The 23073-nt window shown below is 38.0% G+C and overlaps 1 protein-coding gene across 4 annotated transcripts in view; it reads left to right on the forward strand.

Moving 5' to 3' along the window:
* TBL1X (transducin beta like 1 X-linked) overlaps positions 1–23073 on the forward strand; it is a 210438-nt gene that overhangs the window by 44883 nt on the left and 142482 nt on the right. For 3 of the 4 annotated variants that reach the window (XM_067296336.1, XM_067296356.1, XM_067296383.1), the window contains exon 2: positions 14146–14210. The gene's annotated coding sequence lies outside the window, so the exon portion shown is untranslated. Of the gene's footprint in view, positions 1–7770; positions 7867–14145; positions 14211–23073 lie in introns of those variants that run through there. The other variant, XM_013950225.2, reaches the window with a different exon arrangement.

Consider the following 23073-nt stretch of genomic DNA (forward strand, 5'->3'; position numbering starts at 1 on the left):
TTAAGTGAAACATAGTCTTTTCCATCATCAGAAAGCAAAGGGCCAAACTGTAACATTCAGAACTAGTTCATGAGTGCACGTGGCACAGGGGGTAGAAAACCATCTTTACAGCCTGGGGCAAATTGTGCTACTGCAGCTTAATAAAATACTGGCTGTTACTGCAGATTAATAAGATGCAGTCATCGGCAGAAGTGTCGTAACTGGTTGTATGCTGGCGTTTTCATCACTTCAGTTGTAAAGTAAAAGGCGTGCACTCAAGCCACTTTGAAGTTACTTTTTTCCCACTGCTAACTGCTAAATGTGCACTACTGGCTGGTTACAGCTGCTCAGCTGACCAGCAGTAACATGCTAGGTCATGCTAATGCAGGTGTTACTGCTCTGTGCCCTCTGTGATGCATGACAGTTCTCTGGAAACATAAATATCTGGAAGGTATTTATCTTTAATTTGTAGAAGTGATGTAGTGAGTATATTTGTCTACAGTTTTTGTGAGGTAGTGCTGGAGGCATTGCACGGCTACACACTTTCATTTTTGTGCACTGCTGTTATTAGCACTGACCCTTGCATCTCTGGGTCCTAGCAGAATTCATTTTACCTGCCTTATATATTTGTGAGCTTTTCCCCTAACTAGTAATATTTCATCTGTGAAAGACAGACCATAATATGGAGTTAACCTGAAATTCTAAAGGTGTACATGTGATACTGGGGGAAGAAAGAGAAACTAAGTTCAAATATAATTAGGATATTTATTTTCTTAGAAGAAGTGGTTGTGTGTTGTTTGACTAGAATGCTTTCCTTATTAAAAGAAAAAGACTGCCATGTACTAGCTGAGTGGAAAGTGCTGGCTCTGCTAGTTGCTTGGAAGAAAAAGTATTTTTTGGAATGTGACTGCAAAACAAGGACAGCATTTTTGAGGCAATTAAGAGATTCTAAGCATTAAGGGAAATCAGTTCATGTTCTGTCTAGTTCTATTAGAGTTCATATTCTAGTCTAAATATTTCCAAAGATAGGTTGTGTTAGTGGGAATAAGTTGGTATTAAGAGCATCCGATTTTTAATTATTATAAAATTAACAGTATAATTTGAGTAGCTACAATACCCTGTGTTGTGTAGGAACCATAAAGCTGTCAGCTCCTTTGTCCATCATCACTCTTTGAATTTGTGCTGCTGCGTTTTTAGATTTTTTTTTTATTTTTATTTTTTTGGAACATGAATTTAGCTATCATCTAAATTTTAGAATAAGAAGAACATTCGGATTAAAAATTCAGAATCTTGAAAACATTTTTCAGGAGAATTTGTCAGGGTGAACAAGAGCTTTGGTAGAAGTGGAGATAATAGAGCAGTTTTTACCCTGACAACTCAGAACAAGTGCGTGTAGGAGGTGGCCTAAAACCTAGAGGCTTGTCTAGATGGGGTCACCACAAAAAGGCAGTTTCCGTGCCAGCTGAGGGCATGCAGATAAGAGCAGGTGGTGGTGAGTCCACCGCAACTCCAAGCTGGGTGGACATTTAGCCTTTCTAGGTATAGTCTCTCTGGCTGGCTAATGCAATTCTGTGGTAGAGGAGAGAAGTGACTGTCTGTAACCATCCATTTAGAAATGGCTTTTGAGTGTAGGCACAGGCATTTGGCATGGAGTAACTGGAGTACCCTTGTTACTGTGCACTGTGTAATTCAGCTGTTTGCTGCTAATGTTTGGAGGTGTATATTTAGGATTAAGAATCAGAAAGTCTCAGTTGCTAATTCAGCTCTGCGAGCCCCAATGTCTGGTCTCAAATAGGTTCTTCTAATCTTTATCTTGATATGCAAATATCTAAAATGAGTAAAATATCTATTAACATCATAGGATGTTGTGCAGATGATTTAATGGCTGTAGCAGCCTGTATTAGGTAAAGTGCCATAATAATACTACTAAGATGGCTCTAAGCCACCAGTGTGATGCAGCTGTGGAAAAGGCTAATGTGCTTCTCTCTGCAGTGCATTAGACATGATATTTTTGGAGAGAGAGAGAGAAATGCTGATAGCATTTTACAAGGCCTTCTTGAGACCTCCTTTGGAATATTGTGTACAATACTGTTCACTTACATTCAAGAAAGATGGACTTAAATTGGAACAGGTGCAAAGAAGGACTAGTAGGCTGATGAGAAGAATAGAGTAATTATCTTTCAAAAAGTGAGTTAGAAAGCTTCTGTTGTTTAGCTTAAGGCAATGAAGGTTGAGAAGGGATACAGCAATTCATTGTAAATAAATTTATGGATAAACATCAGGAATGAAGAACTGTTTCAGCTAAAGAATAACCATTTTTGTCTGGTGCTGATATTCTAAATGCATCCTAAATGAGTGCAGACAGGAAATTATAAGAACATTTCCAACCATTTCAAGACGAGGAGGACTGTGGGGCAATGAACCTAAATAGTTTTAAGCTAGAGTTTAGTAAGTTTTACAGAAGGAGATTTTATTTCTGAATAAAGGCATAAAGTTAAGCTTATAAGATGAGATTTTAGATTTCAAGTATTTGAAGTATTGAGGTATCTGAGGGGCTTGAAGGGAGAATGAAACTGTTTTTTTTTTTTCTCACTGTGTTTATTTGGCATTAACAACATGCTTCAGGGTTTCCAGTGGTTGCTTGTGGGTGCGAAGTATGTTTTTAATGCTTTTCTCCTCCCACTGCCCTTTAATAACAAGTTATCTTTACTTGTTCCCCCTCACCCCCTTATTCTTGCATTCATAGTTCAACTGATTACAAGATTTGGGATCGGCAATGAACATCAGCCCCTGGGGAAATAGGCGCGCAATGATAGACATTATTATTCTTTTCTGTTGTAGGATGCATGATCCACTTCTGTGATCATTTGGGAGAAGTTCTTATCTTGCTGTTTTCTGTTTTTAAAGAAATTCTCTGCTATTGCAAAGACATGAGATATGGACAATGTCCTCCATCCTCAATTCTTCCTATACGGTATTCTGTAATCACAGCCCTTCCTATGGCATTTATGCTTTTTATAGGATACGGAGAAGCATTTTGTGGTGTTCAGGGCACATAGATTGTAGATACTGTGGAAATTTCTCAACCAAACATTCATTGTGTGGCTGCCTGCAGTTGCCCAGCTGCATCCCTTGTGGGGTCCCTGAAGGGACCATCCTGCCTCCCAAAACTGTGTTTTGAGGCACATGTTGAAATATCATGTTGGTGATGCAGATAAGGGGTTGCATTCTTTCTGCTGCCAAAGCTTTGCTGTTTTGCCTGGAGATACTCTTCGGTCATGATTTGTGTGTATATGTATCTGAATATATGTATAGGTATGTATGTATGAATATATGTATATATTTGTCTTCTCCTGTATCTCAGGAAGGAATTTTCTGAGTAAGTGATGTCTGGCAGTTTGTTTTTCCCTCCGGCTTTGCACTTGCAGCATTTCTATGAGAAAGTGAACTTCCAGGGAAATCAGCAGATCATCAAAAATCTCAGGTTGAAAGGGGAAATGTGGACGGGAAATGAGATGTGAAATTCTGTCACAGGTTCTAACTTTGGTATTGAATTAAGTCATCAGAATGTGGACAGGAAGTAGAGAATGAAGAAGAGCAGCACATCCATTAGGTTGTCTTGGTTTTCAGAAAAATCTTGCAGCCTATGAGTCTCGTGGTGTTTATAACACATTCATGGCATAGCTACTTTCTGCTAAGCGTGCATCAGGAAGAAGTGTTGTTCCTAAATTAGTAAGTTAAGGTCATAATTAAAGCAGCTGGTAAAGGATAGAGCACAGTTTTCTAGATTTTATTCTGAACAGAATTTAAAGAGAAGGTTTCTTTTCAGCCTTTTATTGGAGGGCCATATTGAAAAATAAAATCTTACTTCTTAAATTACTGTATTTTTAGACTCAGGCTGTATCATGCCAACAAACTTTCAGCAGACTTTTATGTGAAAAGAAGGACTCTGTGCTTTATGTGACTATTATCATCATAAAAATTTGATTCTTATGTATATAGGGATCACTATACTATAAACCTGAGTATTTATAAAATAAATTGTTAGGCAGCAGAGAACTTGTAAGAAAGTGAGTTAGGAAAGTAGGACGTTATTCTTGCTTTTACCAATAAGTTGCCACATGATTTTACACAAAAAAAGAGACAAATAATTTTGAATGGCTCATTATTTTTATAATTGTACCAATTTGGGGTCAGTGGAGCCTCACTTATTTTTTCCCATAAAAAGACACTAACTCCAATTTAGGATGAATTCTATTTTTAAAATGAGTTGAATTCAAAAGAATGTACTTAGCTTTGCCAACTAAATTTAATAGGCAGTCCTTTTGAAAATTTTAGCCGTAATCTTTACAGTATAATAGATAGTTTAAAAAAAAATAAAATTAATTGCATAATTTACTTTGAGATATGACAAGAAAAACATGCCGGGAGAAACTTCGTAATCAGAGGGACTTATGCTGTGCTCAGTTGCTTTCTCCCTGTTCAACACCTCGCACATCATCAGTCTGAAGAAAAAAACTCACCTGGAACTTTGTCTTTCATTGGCAACTGTGCGGCAGCAACTGCACTGTTTATATTTAAACCGCTGGACTACCTCTGCTACTTTTAGGCTGAAGCAAACTTCTAGCAATGCCCTTCATGTTGAGTTGCTATAATTACTGGTTTCTGAAGTTACCAGGCCTCTAGCACTTCCTTTCTCCCACAACTCTCTGTGAACTCTGAAGCTCAGGCATCAAAGAAATGTTAACTGTATTGGCTTTAGGCCGTACAAAGTATAAACCCATATCACTTGTGTTTAAATGTTTGCTGAGAAGTTCTAGGACTTGCCTGTATGAGCAAGTTAACTATCATAACCTAGACTATAATTGCTATAGCCATAATGTTAAAATCTTCTTATTCCAGTATGAAAGCCTTTTCTAGTTTAGCTGTGCTTATGTTGGGTGAAGTTTGTTAGGCCGAAAAACGATTTATTCCCCCAAAAAATTATTCACGGGAGATTTCCACTAGTGCAGTTTATGATTCTGTCATTATTATATTGGTAAATGTTCAATGTCAGCAAACCATTAGAGTTGTAAGAATCATTATTTTCCTTCAGTGATGTAGACCTTGAGGTATAATGAGGTATAGGCAGTTGTTAAACTGATGAGATGTAGTCTGTTGAATGTAGCTAGTAGCATGTGATGGGGGAATTCTTGGCTTCCTACTAATAATTCGTAGGGGAAAAATGATGTGAACCTTCATTGGTAAATGATTCTATTGACCTTTCTGGCGAGGAAGTATGTGTGGGTGAACAAAGTGTTTTTTTCATGTCACCCGTGGTAGAAACTAGACTGTAAACACTGTACTACTAGGGATGTCAGGAACTTTAAAATGTGAACAAGAAGATAAAACAAACTGAATGTTTCAATAAAGTATATGGAGACAAATACTGAAATTTGTTTTATGTTATTTTTATCAGTTTACAAAAAAACAAACTTCAACATCCATCTTCTACTAATAGTTATATATATTTATGTAACTATTATCCTAACTATCAAACAAACGTGAACACACTGGAGAATAAGAGAAACTTACAGTGCCAGCTTTTGATAAATGTTCAGGATCACTAGTGCTTATTAGCTTCTGTATGAGTTATAGCCATTGGATTATTTAGGTTTTGAAGTGTAGTTCCAAGGTCATGATTCGTATTAACAGCCCCACTTACTCCATAGGATGTGTAAGTGGTGGATTTGCAGGGTCAGTGGTGGTAGGACCCACGATAACTGAATCTCATTTTAAATTTAACACTAGCAGGCAGTATACCACACTGGAGAATAAGAGACAGTACAACATTAAATATATTGGTGTGACTGTTTGAGACCTCTTCAGAAGAAATAACAATTAATATAATCTTATATTATCCTGACACATACCTTTTAATGTTCTGTGTTTATCAGCAAGATCTAATTATTTTAAACTTTTTTGTTTTCCTGTTGCATCTTGGTGGTCAAGTAAAGATAATTACATATCACTTTCAGCATTAATTTGTACTTAACACAGGCTGAACAAAGGAATGAGTGATTTATTTGTAAATAATGCATTCATTGATGATATTACACTTATGCTTAGTTTTTAAATATCACTTACACAAATTGTGTGTTGAAAGGCTGTCTTGTTGAAGTGTATATAAACATTATTCATCATTTGTTATTTAAATATAAAAAGTAACATCAGTCTTTATTTCAGATAAATCAGAGTTCTTTTTCTTCTTAGTTTCAATATAGAAACGAATCAAGGTGTAATAAAATTCCTCTTCCGTATGCACCTTTTAGTGTTGAATCAGTTATTTGTACACATTAAGCAAATTATGTTGTTATTAAATGACCACTCAGTATCAAAGTAGCAGTAAGAGGAAAACGTGCTTTCTTCACTGTATCTACCTCATTTCAGCTGAGGTTGATATTTTAAACTCAAGCAGGGGATTCAGTTGCACAGATTTATTACAGGCCATGAGAATCCTATAGCTTAGACCCCCAGGCTGGGTTTGAAAGCTGCCTCTCTTCCCCTCTGGTCCCTCTCCCCTCTCTGCTCTTTTCCCTCCCTCCCTTCTGCACACACACTCGCACTCATCAGCCTCCTGAGTATTGTTTTAGTGCATGGCATTTTGGAGGGAGGATTTGGGAATAGACCCCATTCATCATTTGGAATGAGTAGGATTTGGGGCACAAATGTAAACAAGAGTATAACTGAGACTGCTAATGTCATTTTCAAGTGACGGTGTTGCATTTGGTCAAAGAGGAGCCTGGATCTGTTGCTCTCTTAGGGAAGGAAACAGGAGTAATGTGACCAGCTACTGTTTTATCTTGATGAGAAGGGCAAGTACAGTGGCCCAGGGGGCAAAAAATGAAGAAAAGCTATGTGACTTTTTACACTATTTAGAATGTATTCTTGGGGAACAAACCCAAAGTTTAGACACAGAAAATTACCAGCACATAGAGCAAAATGGCATGTGAAATGTGCCATGAAAATGTGAAACTGTGTGTTTGAATGAGGTGGGGGTAGAAGAAGAGGGAATAATACCAAGAATAAGCTCTGCATTGCAATAAACAATAGTTTTGGTTTTATATCCAATGCTACCTTTTAAAATTTATATTTAAATACAATCAACATACTAGTTACATCAAACAAGATTATAAATCTCAGGAAGTTAATTGAAACCATAGATTAATCTTTCACATTACGTTTGTAACTTATATAAATTTAGATACTTTCCTTTAGGTTCACCTTTGTATACTCTGATACATCAGTCCTGAATTGTATTATTACTAATTATTAACTAAACAGTGAGGAGGTGGCAGCATCAGAGACTATGAGAAAGAGACTGGATCTTCTCTGAGACTTTGCAGCTTCAGGAGCCCAAACCTCCAACTGTAGCAGAAGAGTTGGCAGAGTCAATGCCTATCAGGTCAGAAAATGGAAACTTCCATGATGGGGAAGTCTGGAAGCTGGTGACTTCTGGCACCAGGAGGAGGGCTCCTGCTCCACTGGAAGACTTGCAACTTTGGTTAAGGTTCGCTGCCCTTGTAGCTGTGGAGCACACAGGATCACCCAGAGGAAGCAGCGAGTGTTAGTAGGAACTTGCTGCTGCGGGGGAGAGACTCCCATCTGCTGATCTGACCTGCTGCTAGGAAGGTTTGCAGCTTGCTGGGTCCTCACATTCAGGATGTTGTGGAGAGGCTACCAAGGCTTGTCTGGCCCTTGGATTATTACACCCTGCTCTTTTTCCATGTGGACGTGTGGACACCAGTGATACTGCCAGGAGAGACTGGGAAAGTATCAAGCGTGGCTCCATGGCCCTGGGGATATGGGAGCATGGGGACACAGGGAGTGTTCTCCTTGACCCTGCTGGTGAGTGTGAAGGGTATGAGGGGGATTGAATGATCCTAGGTCAAAAATTGGTTTTGCAGCTGGTCTTGACAACAGGGTTTTGGTTTCTATGACCATACGACTCTCTTCAAGGACTGCCAACTTCTTGGTAGAGATGAGATCAGCCTTTCAAAGCAGGGCAAAAGTATCTTTGCCAACAGGCTGGCCAACCTGGTAAAGAGTGCTTTAAACTATGAATGACAAGGGAGGGAGAGAATGACCACGATCAAGTAAAGAAGTGGTGGACAGGTTTGGCAAACAAAGGGTCTGTGGTGATGTAAACAGAAGGGACCTCTTGATCAACAAAACAGTGTTGAATTGGAATTGCCCCAAGCGCATGCATGTAAGTAAAGAAGTACCTGTGGGACCACATTATGGGTAAAGCTCTCGTGACTAGGAAGTCAGCATGCCCAGGTGCCTCTCTGAAGTGCATGTACACTAACACACGCAGCATGGGGAACAAACAGGAGAAATTAGGAGTCTGTGTGCAGTTACAGGGCTATGATCTCACTGGGATCAAGGCCATGGTGGGATAGCTCACACGACTGGAGTACTGCGATGGATGGATACAGGCTCTTTAGGAAGGACAGATGGGGAGGGATAGCTGTCCTTCGTGTGAGAGAGCAGGCAGAATGCGTGGAGCTCTGCCTGGGACAGGTGAGGGGTTAGCTGGCAACTTTGGGGTCAGGATTAGCAGGTGACATTGTAGTGGGTGTCTGCTATAGACTGCCTGATCAGGAAGAAGAACTGGATAAGGCCTTCTTTGGACAACTGGAAGAAGTTTCATATTTGCAGTCCTTGATCCTCGTGAGGGACTTGAAGCACCCTGATATCTGCTGGAGGGACAGCACAGCAGGGCACAAGCAAACCAAGAGGTTTCTGTAGTGCTTTGATGACAACTTCCTGACACGGGTGATCAAGGAGCCAGCGAGGGGAGGTGCTCTGCTGGATCTTGTACTTACAAACAAGGAAGAACTGGTTGGGGATGTGGAAGTTGGGGGCAGCCTTGGCTGCAGTGACCGCAAGATGGTGGAGTTCAGAATCCTGTGAGGAGGAAGCAGGGCATAAAGCAGGATCACAACACTGGACTTCAGGAAAGCAGACTTTTAGCCTGTTCAGCAACCTGCTTGGAAGAATCTCATCGGATATGAAAGGTCCAAGGGAACTGGTTGATATTCAAGGATCACCTCCTCCAAGCTCAAGAATGGTCCCAACAAGCAGACCTTAAGTAAAGGTGGCAGCAGGCCTGCATGGGTGAACAAGGAGCTCCTGACTAAACTCACACATAAAAAGAAAGTGTACAGGAGCTGGAAGCAGAAACAGATGATATATTCTCAGGAGGAATATAGACACCCTGTCCAGGCATGCAGGGGTGGGGTTAAGAGAGCTAAAGCCCACCTGGAGTCGAAACTGGCAAGGGATGTGAAAGGCAACAAGAAAGGCTTCTATAAGTACATCAGCCACAAAAGGAAGTCTAGGGAAAGTGTTGGCCGGCTGCTAAATGAGGCAGTGGCCCTGGAGACAAAGGAGACAGAAAAGACAGAGGTACTTAATACATTCTTCAGTTCAGTCTTTACTGGTTAAGACCGACCTTCAGGAATCCCAGGCTCCTGGAACAGAGGGCAAGCCTGGAGCAATGAAGATTTACCCTTGGTGGAGGAGGATCAGGTTGGGAGCACTTAAACACACTGGATGTACACAAGTCTATGGGCACTGATGGATTGCACCCATGAGTGCTGAAGGAGCTGTGTGATGTCATTGCAAAGCCACTTGATTGTTTTGGAAAGGTCATGGTGATTGGGAGTGGTTTCTGAGGGCTGGAAGAAGAGCTATCTATCCTACCTATCTTCAAGAAGAGCACGAAGGGGGATCTGGGGAGCTATAGGCCAGTAAGCCTCGCCTCAATCTCTGGGAAGGTGATAGAGCAACTAATCCTGGATACAATTGCTAGGCACATCAAGGACAGGAAGGTGACTGGGATCAGTCAGCTTAACCAACCTGATAACCTTCTATGATGAGATGACTGGCTTAGTGCATGAGGCAAGAGTAGTGGATGTTGTTTACCTTGACTTTAGTAAGGCATTTGACAGTGTCTCCTCTAACATGCTCATAGACAAGCTGATGAAGTACAGGCTAGATAAGTGGTCAGTGAGGTGGTTTGAGAACTGGCTGACTGGCTGGGCTCAGGTGGTTGTGATCAGTAGCATGAAGTCCAGCTGGAGACCACTCACTAGTTGTTTCCCCCAGGGGTCTTCGAGCACGTGTGGGTTGTGCCCCCTGGAGCAGGAAGACAACTTCATTCTTCATCACTTGAAATTTGGGTGAGGAAACTGTGGGGAAGAAACAACCTCAGGAGATGAATAGAAGGAGTTGTGTGAGATAGGGAGATTTATAAAACATGGGAAAGAATGAGGGAAATTAGTGGGAGATCTGACAGGTTTAGGATACTCATATGTAAATGCATACTAGGAAAAATCCTAGGGCTAGCTGTTGGTTTTGATTGATAACAAGAAGCTGAGATCATCTATTCTGTATTAATCTGTATTAAGGTTTGTCTTACCTCTTTTAAAAAGATGCCTGTTACAAATAATGGTTAATATTAATCTGCATGTCATGAGGTAATCCCAAGAACTACTTTGGGGTATTCAAAAGTGGGAAGAATGTTCTTAATGCAATTCTCATCATATTTGAATTTATTATGTAATTCTGACTTTGGTTGTGTTGATGTAGTCCAAATTCTGTTGATACAAATCCGATCAATAACAACTCATTGCATAAGTCCTACTTTTAAAACATTTAAAATATAAATCAAATGTCATTTAATTTGCTGTATTATTTCACATGTTGGGTGAATCAGCCTGTCCCAATTGTATGAAACAATCTTAAATTCAGTCTTAACTCCCCCTCCTCCCCCCTGCCACCACCCCAAAAAAACCCATGGAAAACAAGGTGAAAGTTGGAGACAAGATAGAAAGATGTCTTTAGTTGGTTTGTGCTTTCTGCCAAAAACAGGTGAAGGTATGCTATCCTCCACTTTCTTCCAGTGGTATAAAGATAAGCACGCTTCTCCTTGCTAAACAGTGCTGTGAAAATGCCACTCTTAATTTAAAAACTATTAAAACTCCCCACCCACGCCCCATATTTACTGTATGTGACTGAATCAGGGGCTGTTTTGTCTTCAGAAAGAATGGCTCAAAATACTGGCATTAACTGAAATGTAGAGTGAGTTTATATTGAAGATTTAGACTCCATCTGACTTTGTTTGGGTTCTCTCTGTAGGAATGGAGACTAGTGTTACCAAATGTGTAGCTGAGGCACATAATGTACAGTGCTGGCTGGTACTAAATTGTGTTATTTTCTTTTAATTTAAAAGAGTAGTTGGTGTTAATCTAACATCAAGACTGAAGTACCCACAGTCCACAAAACCTTCATTTAGCTGCCTTGACATCTGAACCCTTAGGTGTTTATATTTTTCAATAGTGAGGGATTTAAGCGGTTAAAATTCCACTTCTCACGAGATAGCACTGCTGTTTCGGCTTATCTTCTGCCTAAGTCTTTCTGGGATCCTCAGATTAAGTGTTCATGCACATGAGCCCTCGTACAGATTTGTTTAACACCCATCATTGGAAATGAGTTCAACATAAAGCACAGCAGCCATGGCTGTGGCACACTAATCACAAAGACTCTGTAGGAGCCAGGGAGGGAAGTAGGGAAGAGACAGGGAGTGAGTTGTTGAGGACAGATCTGAAAATCAGTAGTGGGAGAGGCAAGTGCAGGGAGGCCAAGTGGGAGAGTGACACAGTGGGAAAACCACAGGAAGGTAAAAAGCAGCATGAGGGAGATGACAGATCTATCAATGAGGGGGACAGAAGGCTGAGAGATGATGCTGTGATTGGAAGAAGAGATGGTGGATGAGGGCTGGAAGCTAATGGAAACAGGATTCTGGTTGGAGGGAGGGTAGGGAGCAATACATAGTATGACACACTTGATGAGATGGAAGCGGTTACTCTGAAGAGACAGGGAGGAAGGACTGGGGTCGGAAATACGAGAAGACTGAGCTTGATGACAAGTAGACTGTGATGGGGGAGATGAATGTCCACAGGATTGGCACTGATACGGTTTGGAGGAGAACAGTCAGTTAAGTGTTGGGGGAGACTCTGGGTGTTTGTATTCAACAAGATGAAACTTCTGTTCTGTTACTTTCTTTAAAAGAGTTGGCAATTAAACCAAGCTTAAAAGCTGCCTTGAAGAACGTTATTACCATTCCAAAGTCAAGCACTGCTAAACTAGGAAAGTGAAGAATTAAGGTTTGTCTAGAATATTTTAACTGAGCTCCCTTGGACATTTGCATTATGATATAGTTTTAAATTATATGATCTCAGAATTATATGGTCCTTGAAGACTGTGCAGCAAAGGAGACAGGTCTTTGAAAACTTGCTTGGATTTGTAGTAGAAACTGTAAGTTAGGTAGTGAATGGGGCAAAGCGCTGCAAAAAATGAAAGATTTGGTTACCTAGTTAAGGTAGGTGAAGGCAGCTTCCCCAGAGGATTGGTTTAAAGTATGATAGAATGCTAGGCACTCTGAAAAAATTGAGTTTTAGGGATCTTGGGTTGAGCACTTACATTTGTCATGTTTTTAATTCAAAAGTTTCCTTCTTTCAGGTCGCTGTCTATGAGTATCATATCACATACCACACAGGGGACTGTAATGCAATCTACTGCCATCATGACAGTACCAAAGAGAAGCTGTGTGTGAGAACTAGCCTTTCTGTCTTCAGAGTACTGTTCTGAAACAGCACAGAATAACCTGAAATAAATAAATTGTAAAGCTGTGCTGTGACTTAATGCAATTCACTTAATGTGTAGATGTTCAGTATTTTGTTTTCTTCTGTCTTCTGTATTCACTGAATGAGGTAGGGGTCCTGTGGAAAAAAATTGCGTGTCATCACCTAATTAAATAATGTCAGACTGGGTATGGACAAAGGAGCCCAATTAACTGTGAATACTTAAATAAATAAAAACTGGGACTTCTCAAGTGCTTATTTTAAATGTTGTAAGTTTCCACTCCATCAGTCACCTTTCTTATTTTAACATTTTATATATGGGAGGATGTTAGTGTTTATATACAGCTTGTTGGCCTTTTTTTTTTTTTTTTTTTTTTTAATGCATGCTTTCCATATATTTATCCTGGGAAAATCTGGATGCTCAATGTGCAAAGAAAACCTAAAAACTAGGAAGCATATTTACAGTCCATTTTTCAATTTCCACTAACTTCTAGTAAATTCTTCCCTGAAAAACTGTAACTTGCTTACTTTTTCAGTTATATATTTACTTGCGTCAGGTAGAAGATTAAAGATAATTTTCCTTTGACCTGATGCATTTTTAATTATTTTTAGAGAAAGTAATTCCATCTTTTGTTCTTTCTAATTTGGTTATGTTCTGACCATGGGCAAAAGTAATGTAGTGATTATTATTTGAAGAGAATAATTTCAGTTGCTGTAGCATACCAAAAGCATTGTTTTTCTAGTCTATTGTTAGGTGGGCTGGTCTAAATTAGATGGGCTAATTCAAATTGGAAAATTTGAATATGTGCAGGTGGACTTTTGTGTCAGCAAAGCCACACTTATTTAATTGGAGCTCCGTATGCCTGAAAAAATTGATTCCATGTGGTTGAATAGCACATTTTGGAAATGTTTCTTTAATTCATACTAGTGCCAGGAGAAAGTAGAATACCTTTTTTTCTAGTTCCTCCTTAACTAAGTGACAGTGCACCTGTACACAAACCGTCTTTCAATTTCTAAAGTGGTAACTGAGTATAGATAGTATTTTCTCATCCCATGTTAACAGTTTTAAGGTAGCTTAAGGCTGTGACTAACAAAACCTTAACAGCGTTGCTTTCTGTTTGAACTCCTAAAAACAAATGATGAAATGTACCTAAATCATGCAATCCCACCTTCTACTAGGCTGCATTTACCTGGGGTTTCTCACAGAAAACTCTTTCATTTAAGGTTGTGCTGAGTCTGAAAAAAAAGGAGATATGTAGAATTGGTCAAATAAAGAACAGTCTTGTTGCAGAGAAGGAAAACTTCTAATTTGCTCCCGCTTAAGTAAACTGGTGGGAAATAATCCTTTTAGAAAAGCTAGAGATCTGAACTTTTAAATAGCTGACATTTTTGAGCTGACAATTTAAAAGTTGATACAATCAAGAGATGAACTTAATGAGAGTTACACAAATTGTTTTTGTTTTTTTATTGTATGCAGGTACCTAAGGATAAAACTGGCCTGAAAGGAAAATCTGGAGGAAGCTTGACTGTACTTGCACCTGAGTAAGTGAATGCTTAGCTGGAAATCAACTTTCAGAATATTAAAATTGTTGAATGTTTTTCAGCTTCTCCTTGCCTAATTGCAGACTGGAAATTGAGACAATACTTTGGGTTTTGGATTGAAAAAGACTAGAAATACCAGGGTTAGCTAAATGGAATTTTGCATATAACCTTACTGCTTTATAGTTGGTTTTCTTTTTGTTGCTACCCTTAACACCTGCATAAAATTAAACGTACATTGTATGCAAGATTTCTTGGTATTATGGTGTTTTGCCTTTTTAATTATTTGAGATTAAATGCTGAATTTGAGGGACCTCTCCATTTCTTAAAATTAAACTCAATCTTGCTGGTTTGTGACCATAAGGAGGGTTAGAGATTTAGAAGGATTGAAGTCCTAGAAAGAGGCAAAATTAAGTATGAGATTGTCAGAGAATGAAGGCCAAGAAGAGGACCTCACGATGGCCTAATATGGTTGTCTTGCAAACAATGATGGCTTATTTCACATTGTTTGAGACAAAAGCTATTGTCTCAGGTGGAATAGTTTTCCGTAAAATAGGACGAGGACAGTCTTTTCTCATCAGCTTGGATGGGGCATATAGCAGACCTTCCTAGACTTTTGAAGGACCCCAACAATCCCAAACCCAGCCTACCTAATTTCTTATAAGGCAGGAAAAGATGAGTATTTTTCCAACAATAGTGGCCATCCACCTAACTTTTCCTTTCCTGGCAATCCAAGCACTATTCTGGTTACAGTAAATTATTTTAGATGAAAAGGTAAAAAAAAAAAGGTAACTTGTTGTATTATTCAATGTATTTATTTATTCATATATATTCATATATGAAATACATGTAATTTTAATGAATAGATAAGTACAGTATAGCACTAAACTTCTTTCTATTGGTAGCGTATTTTTAATGACGTGCAAAGTTAATTGAGTTTTCTGAAACAATTGTCAGACCTGGTGCCTTTCTTCCTGCTGGCATTTATCATGTTAAAAGATTTAGTTCTGGAAGGCTTCACTAAAGTGAATATTCTTACTTGTATTTACATTAAATTTTACAAACTCTGCTTCTCAACTGAGAGTCTCTCTCAATTTAATCAGATCTAAACTTGTTATCAGTGCATTTTATTCCGAATCTTTGCTGTGATTTAATCATATTCTTGTACTGAATGAATGAACGAACTTATAAATTGATATCTGTCACATCACTGTGTAAGAAAGTATGTTTCATTTTGCTATGATATTTACTGTTTCTGTCTTTGCAGTGAAACAGTAGGCAAAAAAATGGTTTCAGTCACTTGTGATACTAAAGAGAATTAAATATGTAACTTAAAAATATGAAAGCTATACACACATAAGACTTTTAAATCATTCCACAGTCCAGGAGTGAATCATATTGGCATTTAGCATTACCATTTCTGAGAAGTATTTTAAAACTCTTGGATTTTTTAAGTCAGATAGTGAATCACATTTTAAATGCCTGAGACTATATTTTAAGTAATTGGTTGCTTTCTTGTCCATTTGTAGTTCTCATTACAGTTATGGTTCCTGTGCATGATATGCCTTGCCATGTTAGCCCTCAGTATGCACAGTTGCAGGCATTAAGTCCATGGACTAGTGAACAGGTGTAAGGTTTATTAAAGGATAGAAATTCAGTATTCTTAAATGATGATGGCATGTTTTTAAATCAAAATTGGCTCAGCAGCTCTGTTTTAAATCCAGCAGGGACCTTTGAGAGAGGTGTTTTCCTTGTTTCTTTTAACTTTTATACTAACACACAGCAAATGTTTTCATTTATTTCCTGTGTTATGAGTCCTACTCTGCATATTTTAGTCTATTGCCTTTGACAGTGATGAAAGACAGGTATTTCCTGACCTTTTGTATTTTAGGTCCTACATAAGTTCAACTGTTCATTTCAAGAATATTTTCTTCTTCTGCCTTGTTCCTGTTTTGTCATTTTGAATGTAGCACTAGAAATTCCAGGTGCAATTGCAGTCTCTTTGGAATTATAATTTAAATTTTGTGCTCATTTGCATGAGAAAGAAGCTTGCCCATACAAAAGAAAGATTTTCATTCAGCTAGGCTTGAGTATATGTAAGTGCAGTGGGTCCTGCCTTGAAACAGAGATCATGTCAATGTTATGTTTCTTTTTACTGAAACATTGTCCTTAATTGTTGTTTGAGGAAGGCAGAAGTTAAGAACTATTGAACTAAGAGATGGAGACAATCCAATTCAATTGTGTAGTCTGTTCCTTTATGAACATAGGTTTGATCTCTACAATAATTTGGGTGTTTCATCCAGTTTATTATTTGCCAGTTATTTGCAGTTATTGTATCTTCCACATTTTTTTTCTCATTCGGAATTGAAACTGAGTGCCCAGGGGCAAGATTTTCTCAGTTAGGCATAGAAACGAAGTGGCCATATTTTTGAAAGCGTTCTGCATGCGGCAGTTCTTGTGCGTATTGTTGTGGCAAGATCTAAGCTTTTGTGGAAGTCGGTGTCTTGGTTTGAAACAGTATAAAAGGTATTAGTGACGCAGCTCTCTGTGCTGCATTGCTTTTCAGGGATTATTAGGTAGTATTCAGTTCCTCGGTTTGTAGGCTGAAGTGAAGCCAGCTGACACCATTGATACAGCCTGTTGATACTGTAGGATGAAGCTCCTTAACTTCTTTTAGCAGTTAATTTCAGGGGAATTGTTGTTATTTTTGTAAATTATATTGTGGTTATGACAGGTATCACACATTCTGCTGTTCCATTAGTATAAAAAATAGTCTGGTATTCTCTGGGGATTTAAAACTGTTTCTCTACAATCTCGCTCTCATGGAGGTAAATTAATTTTCTAATTAGACCTCTATCAACTAAGAATCTACTGAAAACTTAAAAACACTGATGTATGATGAGGCAATTCTAGAAGGTTTTCTAATCTTAAGAGAAATTTTATTTTAGTTTAGGGTTTTTGTTTTTTATATTATTTGGGGGGGTTCTTTGTGGTTGGGAATGTGGCGTCTGAGTTATGCAAAGTTTGAATAACTGAAATTTTAATAAAAAGAAACTAAATGCATTTATTCAAACAATTTTATTTATTAAAATACTACTTCTGAGACAACTAACAACGGTGGTTGCAACTTGCCCTTTGCTTTCTGTTTTTAGAAGACAACTTATTTTGATCTGACCTAAAATGTTTAATGAAATTATACCTCCTCCTTTTAGTTGCCTGAAGCAAAGTGTCACAGCTTTTCATTGGTGTTTGGAAAGTTGTATCTCTCTAAATTTGAAAGGTACAAAAGTCCCGTGGTTGGCCTCAGCACTAAAATATATAGACACTTCTGCTTTCTGAGACTGTAAACCAGGTAATTCATCACTAATGGGGATCTGAAGATGGATGTCAGCTTTTAAAGAACAATATGTTATATTACAAATTCCTTTAGAGGGGGAGTGTTTGTTTTTAGGGATTCCTGGAGAGTGGAAGCCTATTATGGTGATACTATGCATGTAATAAATCATATGCTTTGCCTAGTGTTTTTTTTTTTTTACTAAAGGTCTAGTGCCATTTAAATATTCTGTCATAATAAAAATAACAAGAACTATCTTCTCTTAAAACAAGAAAAAAAAGGATTTTCTTTTTTAACAGGTGCGATATTCTCATTATCTGTATAATTAAATGATAGTATGTCTACAGCAACAAACACTAAACATGAACAACAGTGTGGTTGTATTGCTGTTGTCTGCCTAAATACCGAGAAAAGAGAAGGAAAGAGGGATGGTAAGGGGGATATGCATAGGAGTGCATTGTGATATGAATGAATTTATGCTGTTGTTTTTTCGGGGGGTGGGGGGACGACTCATTACAGGATGCTTGCTCTGTTTGTTTATTGCTTTTTCATATTTAGAAAGCATCTAGAGTGATCCTTCTTGCAAAACAGCTCATGCAGTAACTGGCAAAACAGAAGCAATTAGTGGTGTAATCTCAAAGGGAATCTCAAGCTTCATTTTAAGTGCAATGATTAAATCCACTAAAATGATAACCATTGCTGCCAAGAACTCCTGTAATTGGTCACTAATGTATTTTGTTGTAGCAGTCGATAACTACTAGATTTCGTGCATGTAATTAGTAATGCATACACGTTTGGTCAGTAAAATTGAAAATCCTAATAACCAAGGCTAGAGGGGGTAGAAGGGAGCGCAGAGCTGGAGAACTGAAATAGTGCTCTGTTGATAGTACCTAACTAGAACTGTATGCTTCAATAAAACAAGTGTCCTACTGTGCTGGAATACAAATGGGCTGTCTGTGGCAGGATACAGCAAAGACATTTGGCAGAGAGGGATTTGAGAGCTTCTGGCATAATGTAATTGAATTGGCCATTTCTTTACAGATACAGCAAATTGTTTGTTGCAGCATTCATCATCATAAGGAAGGTCAGACAGCTTGCCAAACATATGATATTCATAATAAAATATAAAATGGTGATGCTCATATTTAAACACAAATCATGTTATCATATTTGTAAAAGCTGTGGAAATGAATGGGAATATTTTTGGTGGCACTGATGCATTAGCAATCTAAGTAAGATTGTAATTCAAGAGGGGAAAAGCATATAGTCAGTGAAAACACCCCCAAGGGAATTCAGCTAGTGAGCAACATATGATCCCTCTGACTTGGGAGGATAGTAGGTGTTTGGCAGGAGGATTGCTGACTCTCTCTTCTGATCACTAAAGAGAAGATAGACTTATATGACCCTGGTTTTTCCCTTTTAAGAAAACAAAGAAAAAATAACAGAGGAAGGACTTAAGGAAGTGCTTAAAAAGAGACAGAATCTAAACCGAAGTATTGCTGGTTTTTGTTAGAATCAGTTATGTTGTGACAGAACAAGATGATGCAACAAGCTGTAGCGTATCTGAAATGTTATATGAAATGCTCAGTATTGGTATGTTGGAAAAACCCTCTCAAGTCACATCCTGAATGCTGAACATAAATTGTACAATGACAGGGGCTTTGGGCCACATAGTGATGCCTCAGCAAATGAGTAGCGGCTAGCTTTTAGGTTTTAACACATTCGAGAGACTGACATTTTGATTTCTTGCACCACTGCATCACTGATAGGGCTGGAAATGGGAATCAAAATAATTAGATTGGATATACAGATCCCAGCACACCAGCCAAGAAAGTGGGTAGGGGTGGGAGAGCCGCTTTGAATTCTAAAATGTATCTTATTTTTGAGAAGAAAGAGGTAAATTAGAGTGCAGATACTCACCATTTATATTCAAAATATATAATAAAATAATTGAATTATACTTCCTCCTATCAAAGCTTGTTAAAATCAGTAATAAAATACATTAGTGTTATATTTAAAAGGAGCACTTTTTTTAAGTAATATATCTTTGTTACAGCATGCACAGAGTACATACAGGAAAACTGGGAACTAGCCTTTTACATCATCTGATGCATTCCTCCTTACTAATATAGGATTGTTCCCATCAGTGCATATTCTATTATTTTTTCCAGCAGTAACTTTCCAGTATTCCCTCTGGCAGTTTTTCCACAGGCCAATAGCTCTTCCTTTCCAGAAGCCTTTCCTGTTAGTCACTCAACATTTTCCATTAAAAAAAAAAAAAAACTCATTCCATTTATTCCTGCTTGGTTTCCATACCTGATAGAAAGAGACTTCCTTTTTCTGCTGTGCAAGTTTTTACCTTTAGATATTTGTGAATTATTACCCTGCTTTGTTTCAGTTGTCATTTTGCCACCTATACAAATTTATCTCTCTCTTTACTCAACAGTCAGTTCTTCAAGTTTTTGCCATTGAAAGACTCTCCTTCATTTAACCAGTAGACCCAGGACTCCACATACTCTTAAGTTTATAAAAAAATAATCTCTTTTCTGTGTTAGCATGATTTTGGATGCTCTTTCTAGATGCTGTCTAAAAATGTTCCCCTTTTTTTTTTTTATTCTGTCACGTAGCTTGCTGCCCATAATATACCCTAATTCATTTATGGCTCAGGGCAATTTTTGCATTCCTTTCCAATATGTATATCTTCTGTTTTTTGTTCCAAACCTGTGTATCTTGCCCTTTCCCAAAGACCATCTCTTTGTTACTTTCTGTGTTTCCTTTTCATTGTGTTAAATCTTCAGCCTTTCTTGTCTCTGCAGCTTCTCCTAATCAATCTAGTCAATGTTAAGCATCAGAGCACTATACCCTAGTGGTTTGTGTGCACATCTAGGATGAGGAAAGCAGTGGATTCAGGTATCAGGATCTCCCATGCTTTGAAGCCAGAGGTGCAAGGCCTGTGTCTCTGGTAATTATATATGCTTTTAATACATGCTTAAATATTTGTCTGCGTTTGCTGAAGCCTGTCCTGTGTCCTGTCCTTAAAACATTGTCTGTATTTGCAAGAAAACTTAGCAGCTATTAGATCCAGTTGTAGTCACTGGAAAATGCTGTGTTGAGCTGTTTCTGAATATCCTTGTTCTGAACCAAATACCATCCTTTTCTTCTTCTCTGTTTCCTTACCCCAGGTCTCCAAGCAATTTTAGATGTTACTTTTCTTGTTCTGCTATTCAGTTCGTTATTTCACATCACCAAATTATAAAGATAGTAATGAGGAATAGCAAACTGGTGCCTTTTTGTCTTCATCTGTGCAAACCCATAATAGCTAAAGCTCCTTCAGAAGCTGTCATTTCTGTACCTCAAGGTGCATCAAATTCATTCTGAACAGTTATTTTACGTAGGTTTACAATACAGTGATATGGCTAAAAGTGAATATGATGTTTTGATATTTGATTACAAGACTAAAAAATAAAAGGTGTATTTACTATCCATATGGAATGGATAATACCATTACTGGAGTTAGCGTGGAGGTGCAGTACTCATACTGAAAGGCTGGAGTTCAGAATATTTAGATGTGTTCAGGAAAGAGTTTGGAAGTTAACTGGAAGTGTGGCCTGGAGGAGCTCATCTTTCTGGCAGGAAACTGAGAAAACCCAATCTCTTTCGTCAAATAGAGACTGAAATTGTGAATTGGTCATCATCTGGTAGTAAGTGTGTGAAGATTTATGATATTAGAAGGCACTTTTGTTTGGAAGATATGGAAATAAAAAAGACCACCTGGATATAAACTGAGGCTAGAAAAATGCAGACAGGAAACAGATTTTGGTATTCCCCCAATATTCATAGCTATTTAAAGTTGGGACATTGTTGAAACTGAGATGATGCACTCTCCATTAGCTGAAGTTTTACATCCAGTTCTGATACACTTCTAAAATACAGACTTCTTTCAATGTTTCAAAGTGATGTTTAATGTGAGCATTGTGTGTTTGAGTTCCAAAACTTGTGTTATTAAGGAAATCCAGTTAGATGATTTTATACTTGTCTCTTTTGGTCTTCATATTGATGAAGGTCTTCAGTTAAGGTTTCATACATATAGATGCAGATTATTTAACTGAGATGATGGCCATATGTTTTGCTAGGACAGTTGCAGCACAGTAGTTGCTGTACAAGTTAGAAATAATTCAGTAGTTTGTCCTGTTCCAAAATCAGCTCTGTGATGCCTTTTGCTGAGTGCTTCTGTTACGGTAGATAAAGCCTGCTCAAATGAGAGCCCAACAGTCTGACTGATATTCAAAGTTTACTTGAATGCTTGGCACTGGTGCTTTGTGTAGAGAATTTGGAAAAAATTACTACTTTGTGGTTTTTATAATTTTTCCCTTGACCTTTATCTGCAGTGGAATTGGCTGGCAGTATCACAACCACACTAAATGCAGCATTTTATTCATGGCAACAATTTTATAGAAGAAAAAATCCCATGGAGTTTGGGAGAAAAGAGGGAATGAAAGAATCTCTCAGCTTTTTTAGATGGACAGTTTGCTGAATGCGAACCAACCCAAATGCAGCTGACTTGAACAAAGAGATCAAAGTAAATACCATGTGCAGGTTCTGTGTCTGTCTGCAAGGACCTGCAACGCTTGATCCGCCATGTTTTGACAGCTGCCATTCAGTCAACAGCATAGCAGTGCATTATATATAGGCTGTAATAACAAGGCAGCGTGTTATACGGATAAAATTTTCTATATCTGTTAAGAGTGTTAAATGCTATTAAATATTTCCCATTCCAATGTATAAATAACCTTCTATGTTATGAATTCTAAGTAATGGAAGCACCTTATATATTTCAGCACCACAGTGTGCTATTTGTTTTGTCTGGAGACCCGCAGACAGCTTTAATCTTTTATTTTAAGTTATTAAAATCATATGACATAATCAGCAGGATGCGCCCTATAGCTAATTTGATTGTACTATGACTGAGAACGAATCAGGGTGACCATTTCTTCCTTGTCGGGAACACTTTTCTATGCATATTATTGTCTTATCCTTGGTTGTTGGAACCACATTTACACCTTTCTTCTACAATAATCTTCAAAACTAATGACATTCAGTGAGTATCTTATCCTTTGCAACTTCTCACTACCAATGTACATTATATTGGACTTCTTCTTCTGCTATATAACTAATGAACTCAGTTCTTCATTATTCAGTGTTGATTGTGCTCTTGAAGGCCATGTAAAAACATGTAAAAAATATTCAAATCCTTTTGCTTTATCTGATCTCTTATGTCAACACTTAGAAACATGGTGAGTTAACTCCCTTGGGTGATAGTATGAAATCAAGAAAGTTGTTAGTTTCATTCTAAACTGGTGGAGAAATTTCATTTACACACAAACTTAGCCGTAGAGATGCATACAGTTTGTTATTTAAAACAATAAACATCACAGCTGTGTAAGACTCAATTTTGCCAATGGACATTGAAAACATTTTTGTATTTTTGAAACAAAAAACACTCATTTTTATGTGATCCCAGGGGAATTCATT

Source organism: Apteryx mantelli, chromosome 1, assembly GCF_036417845.1.
Source record: "Apteryx mantelli isolate bAptMan1 chromosome 1, bAptMan1.hap1, whole genome shotgun sequence".
NCBI lineage: Eukaryota > Metazoa > Chordata > Aves > Apterygiformes > Apterygidae > Apteryx > Apteryx mantelli.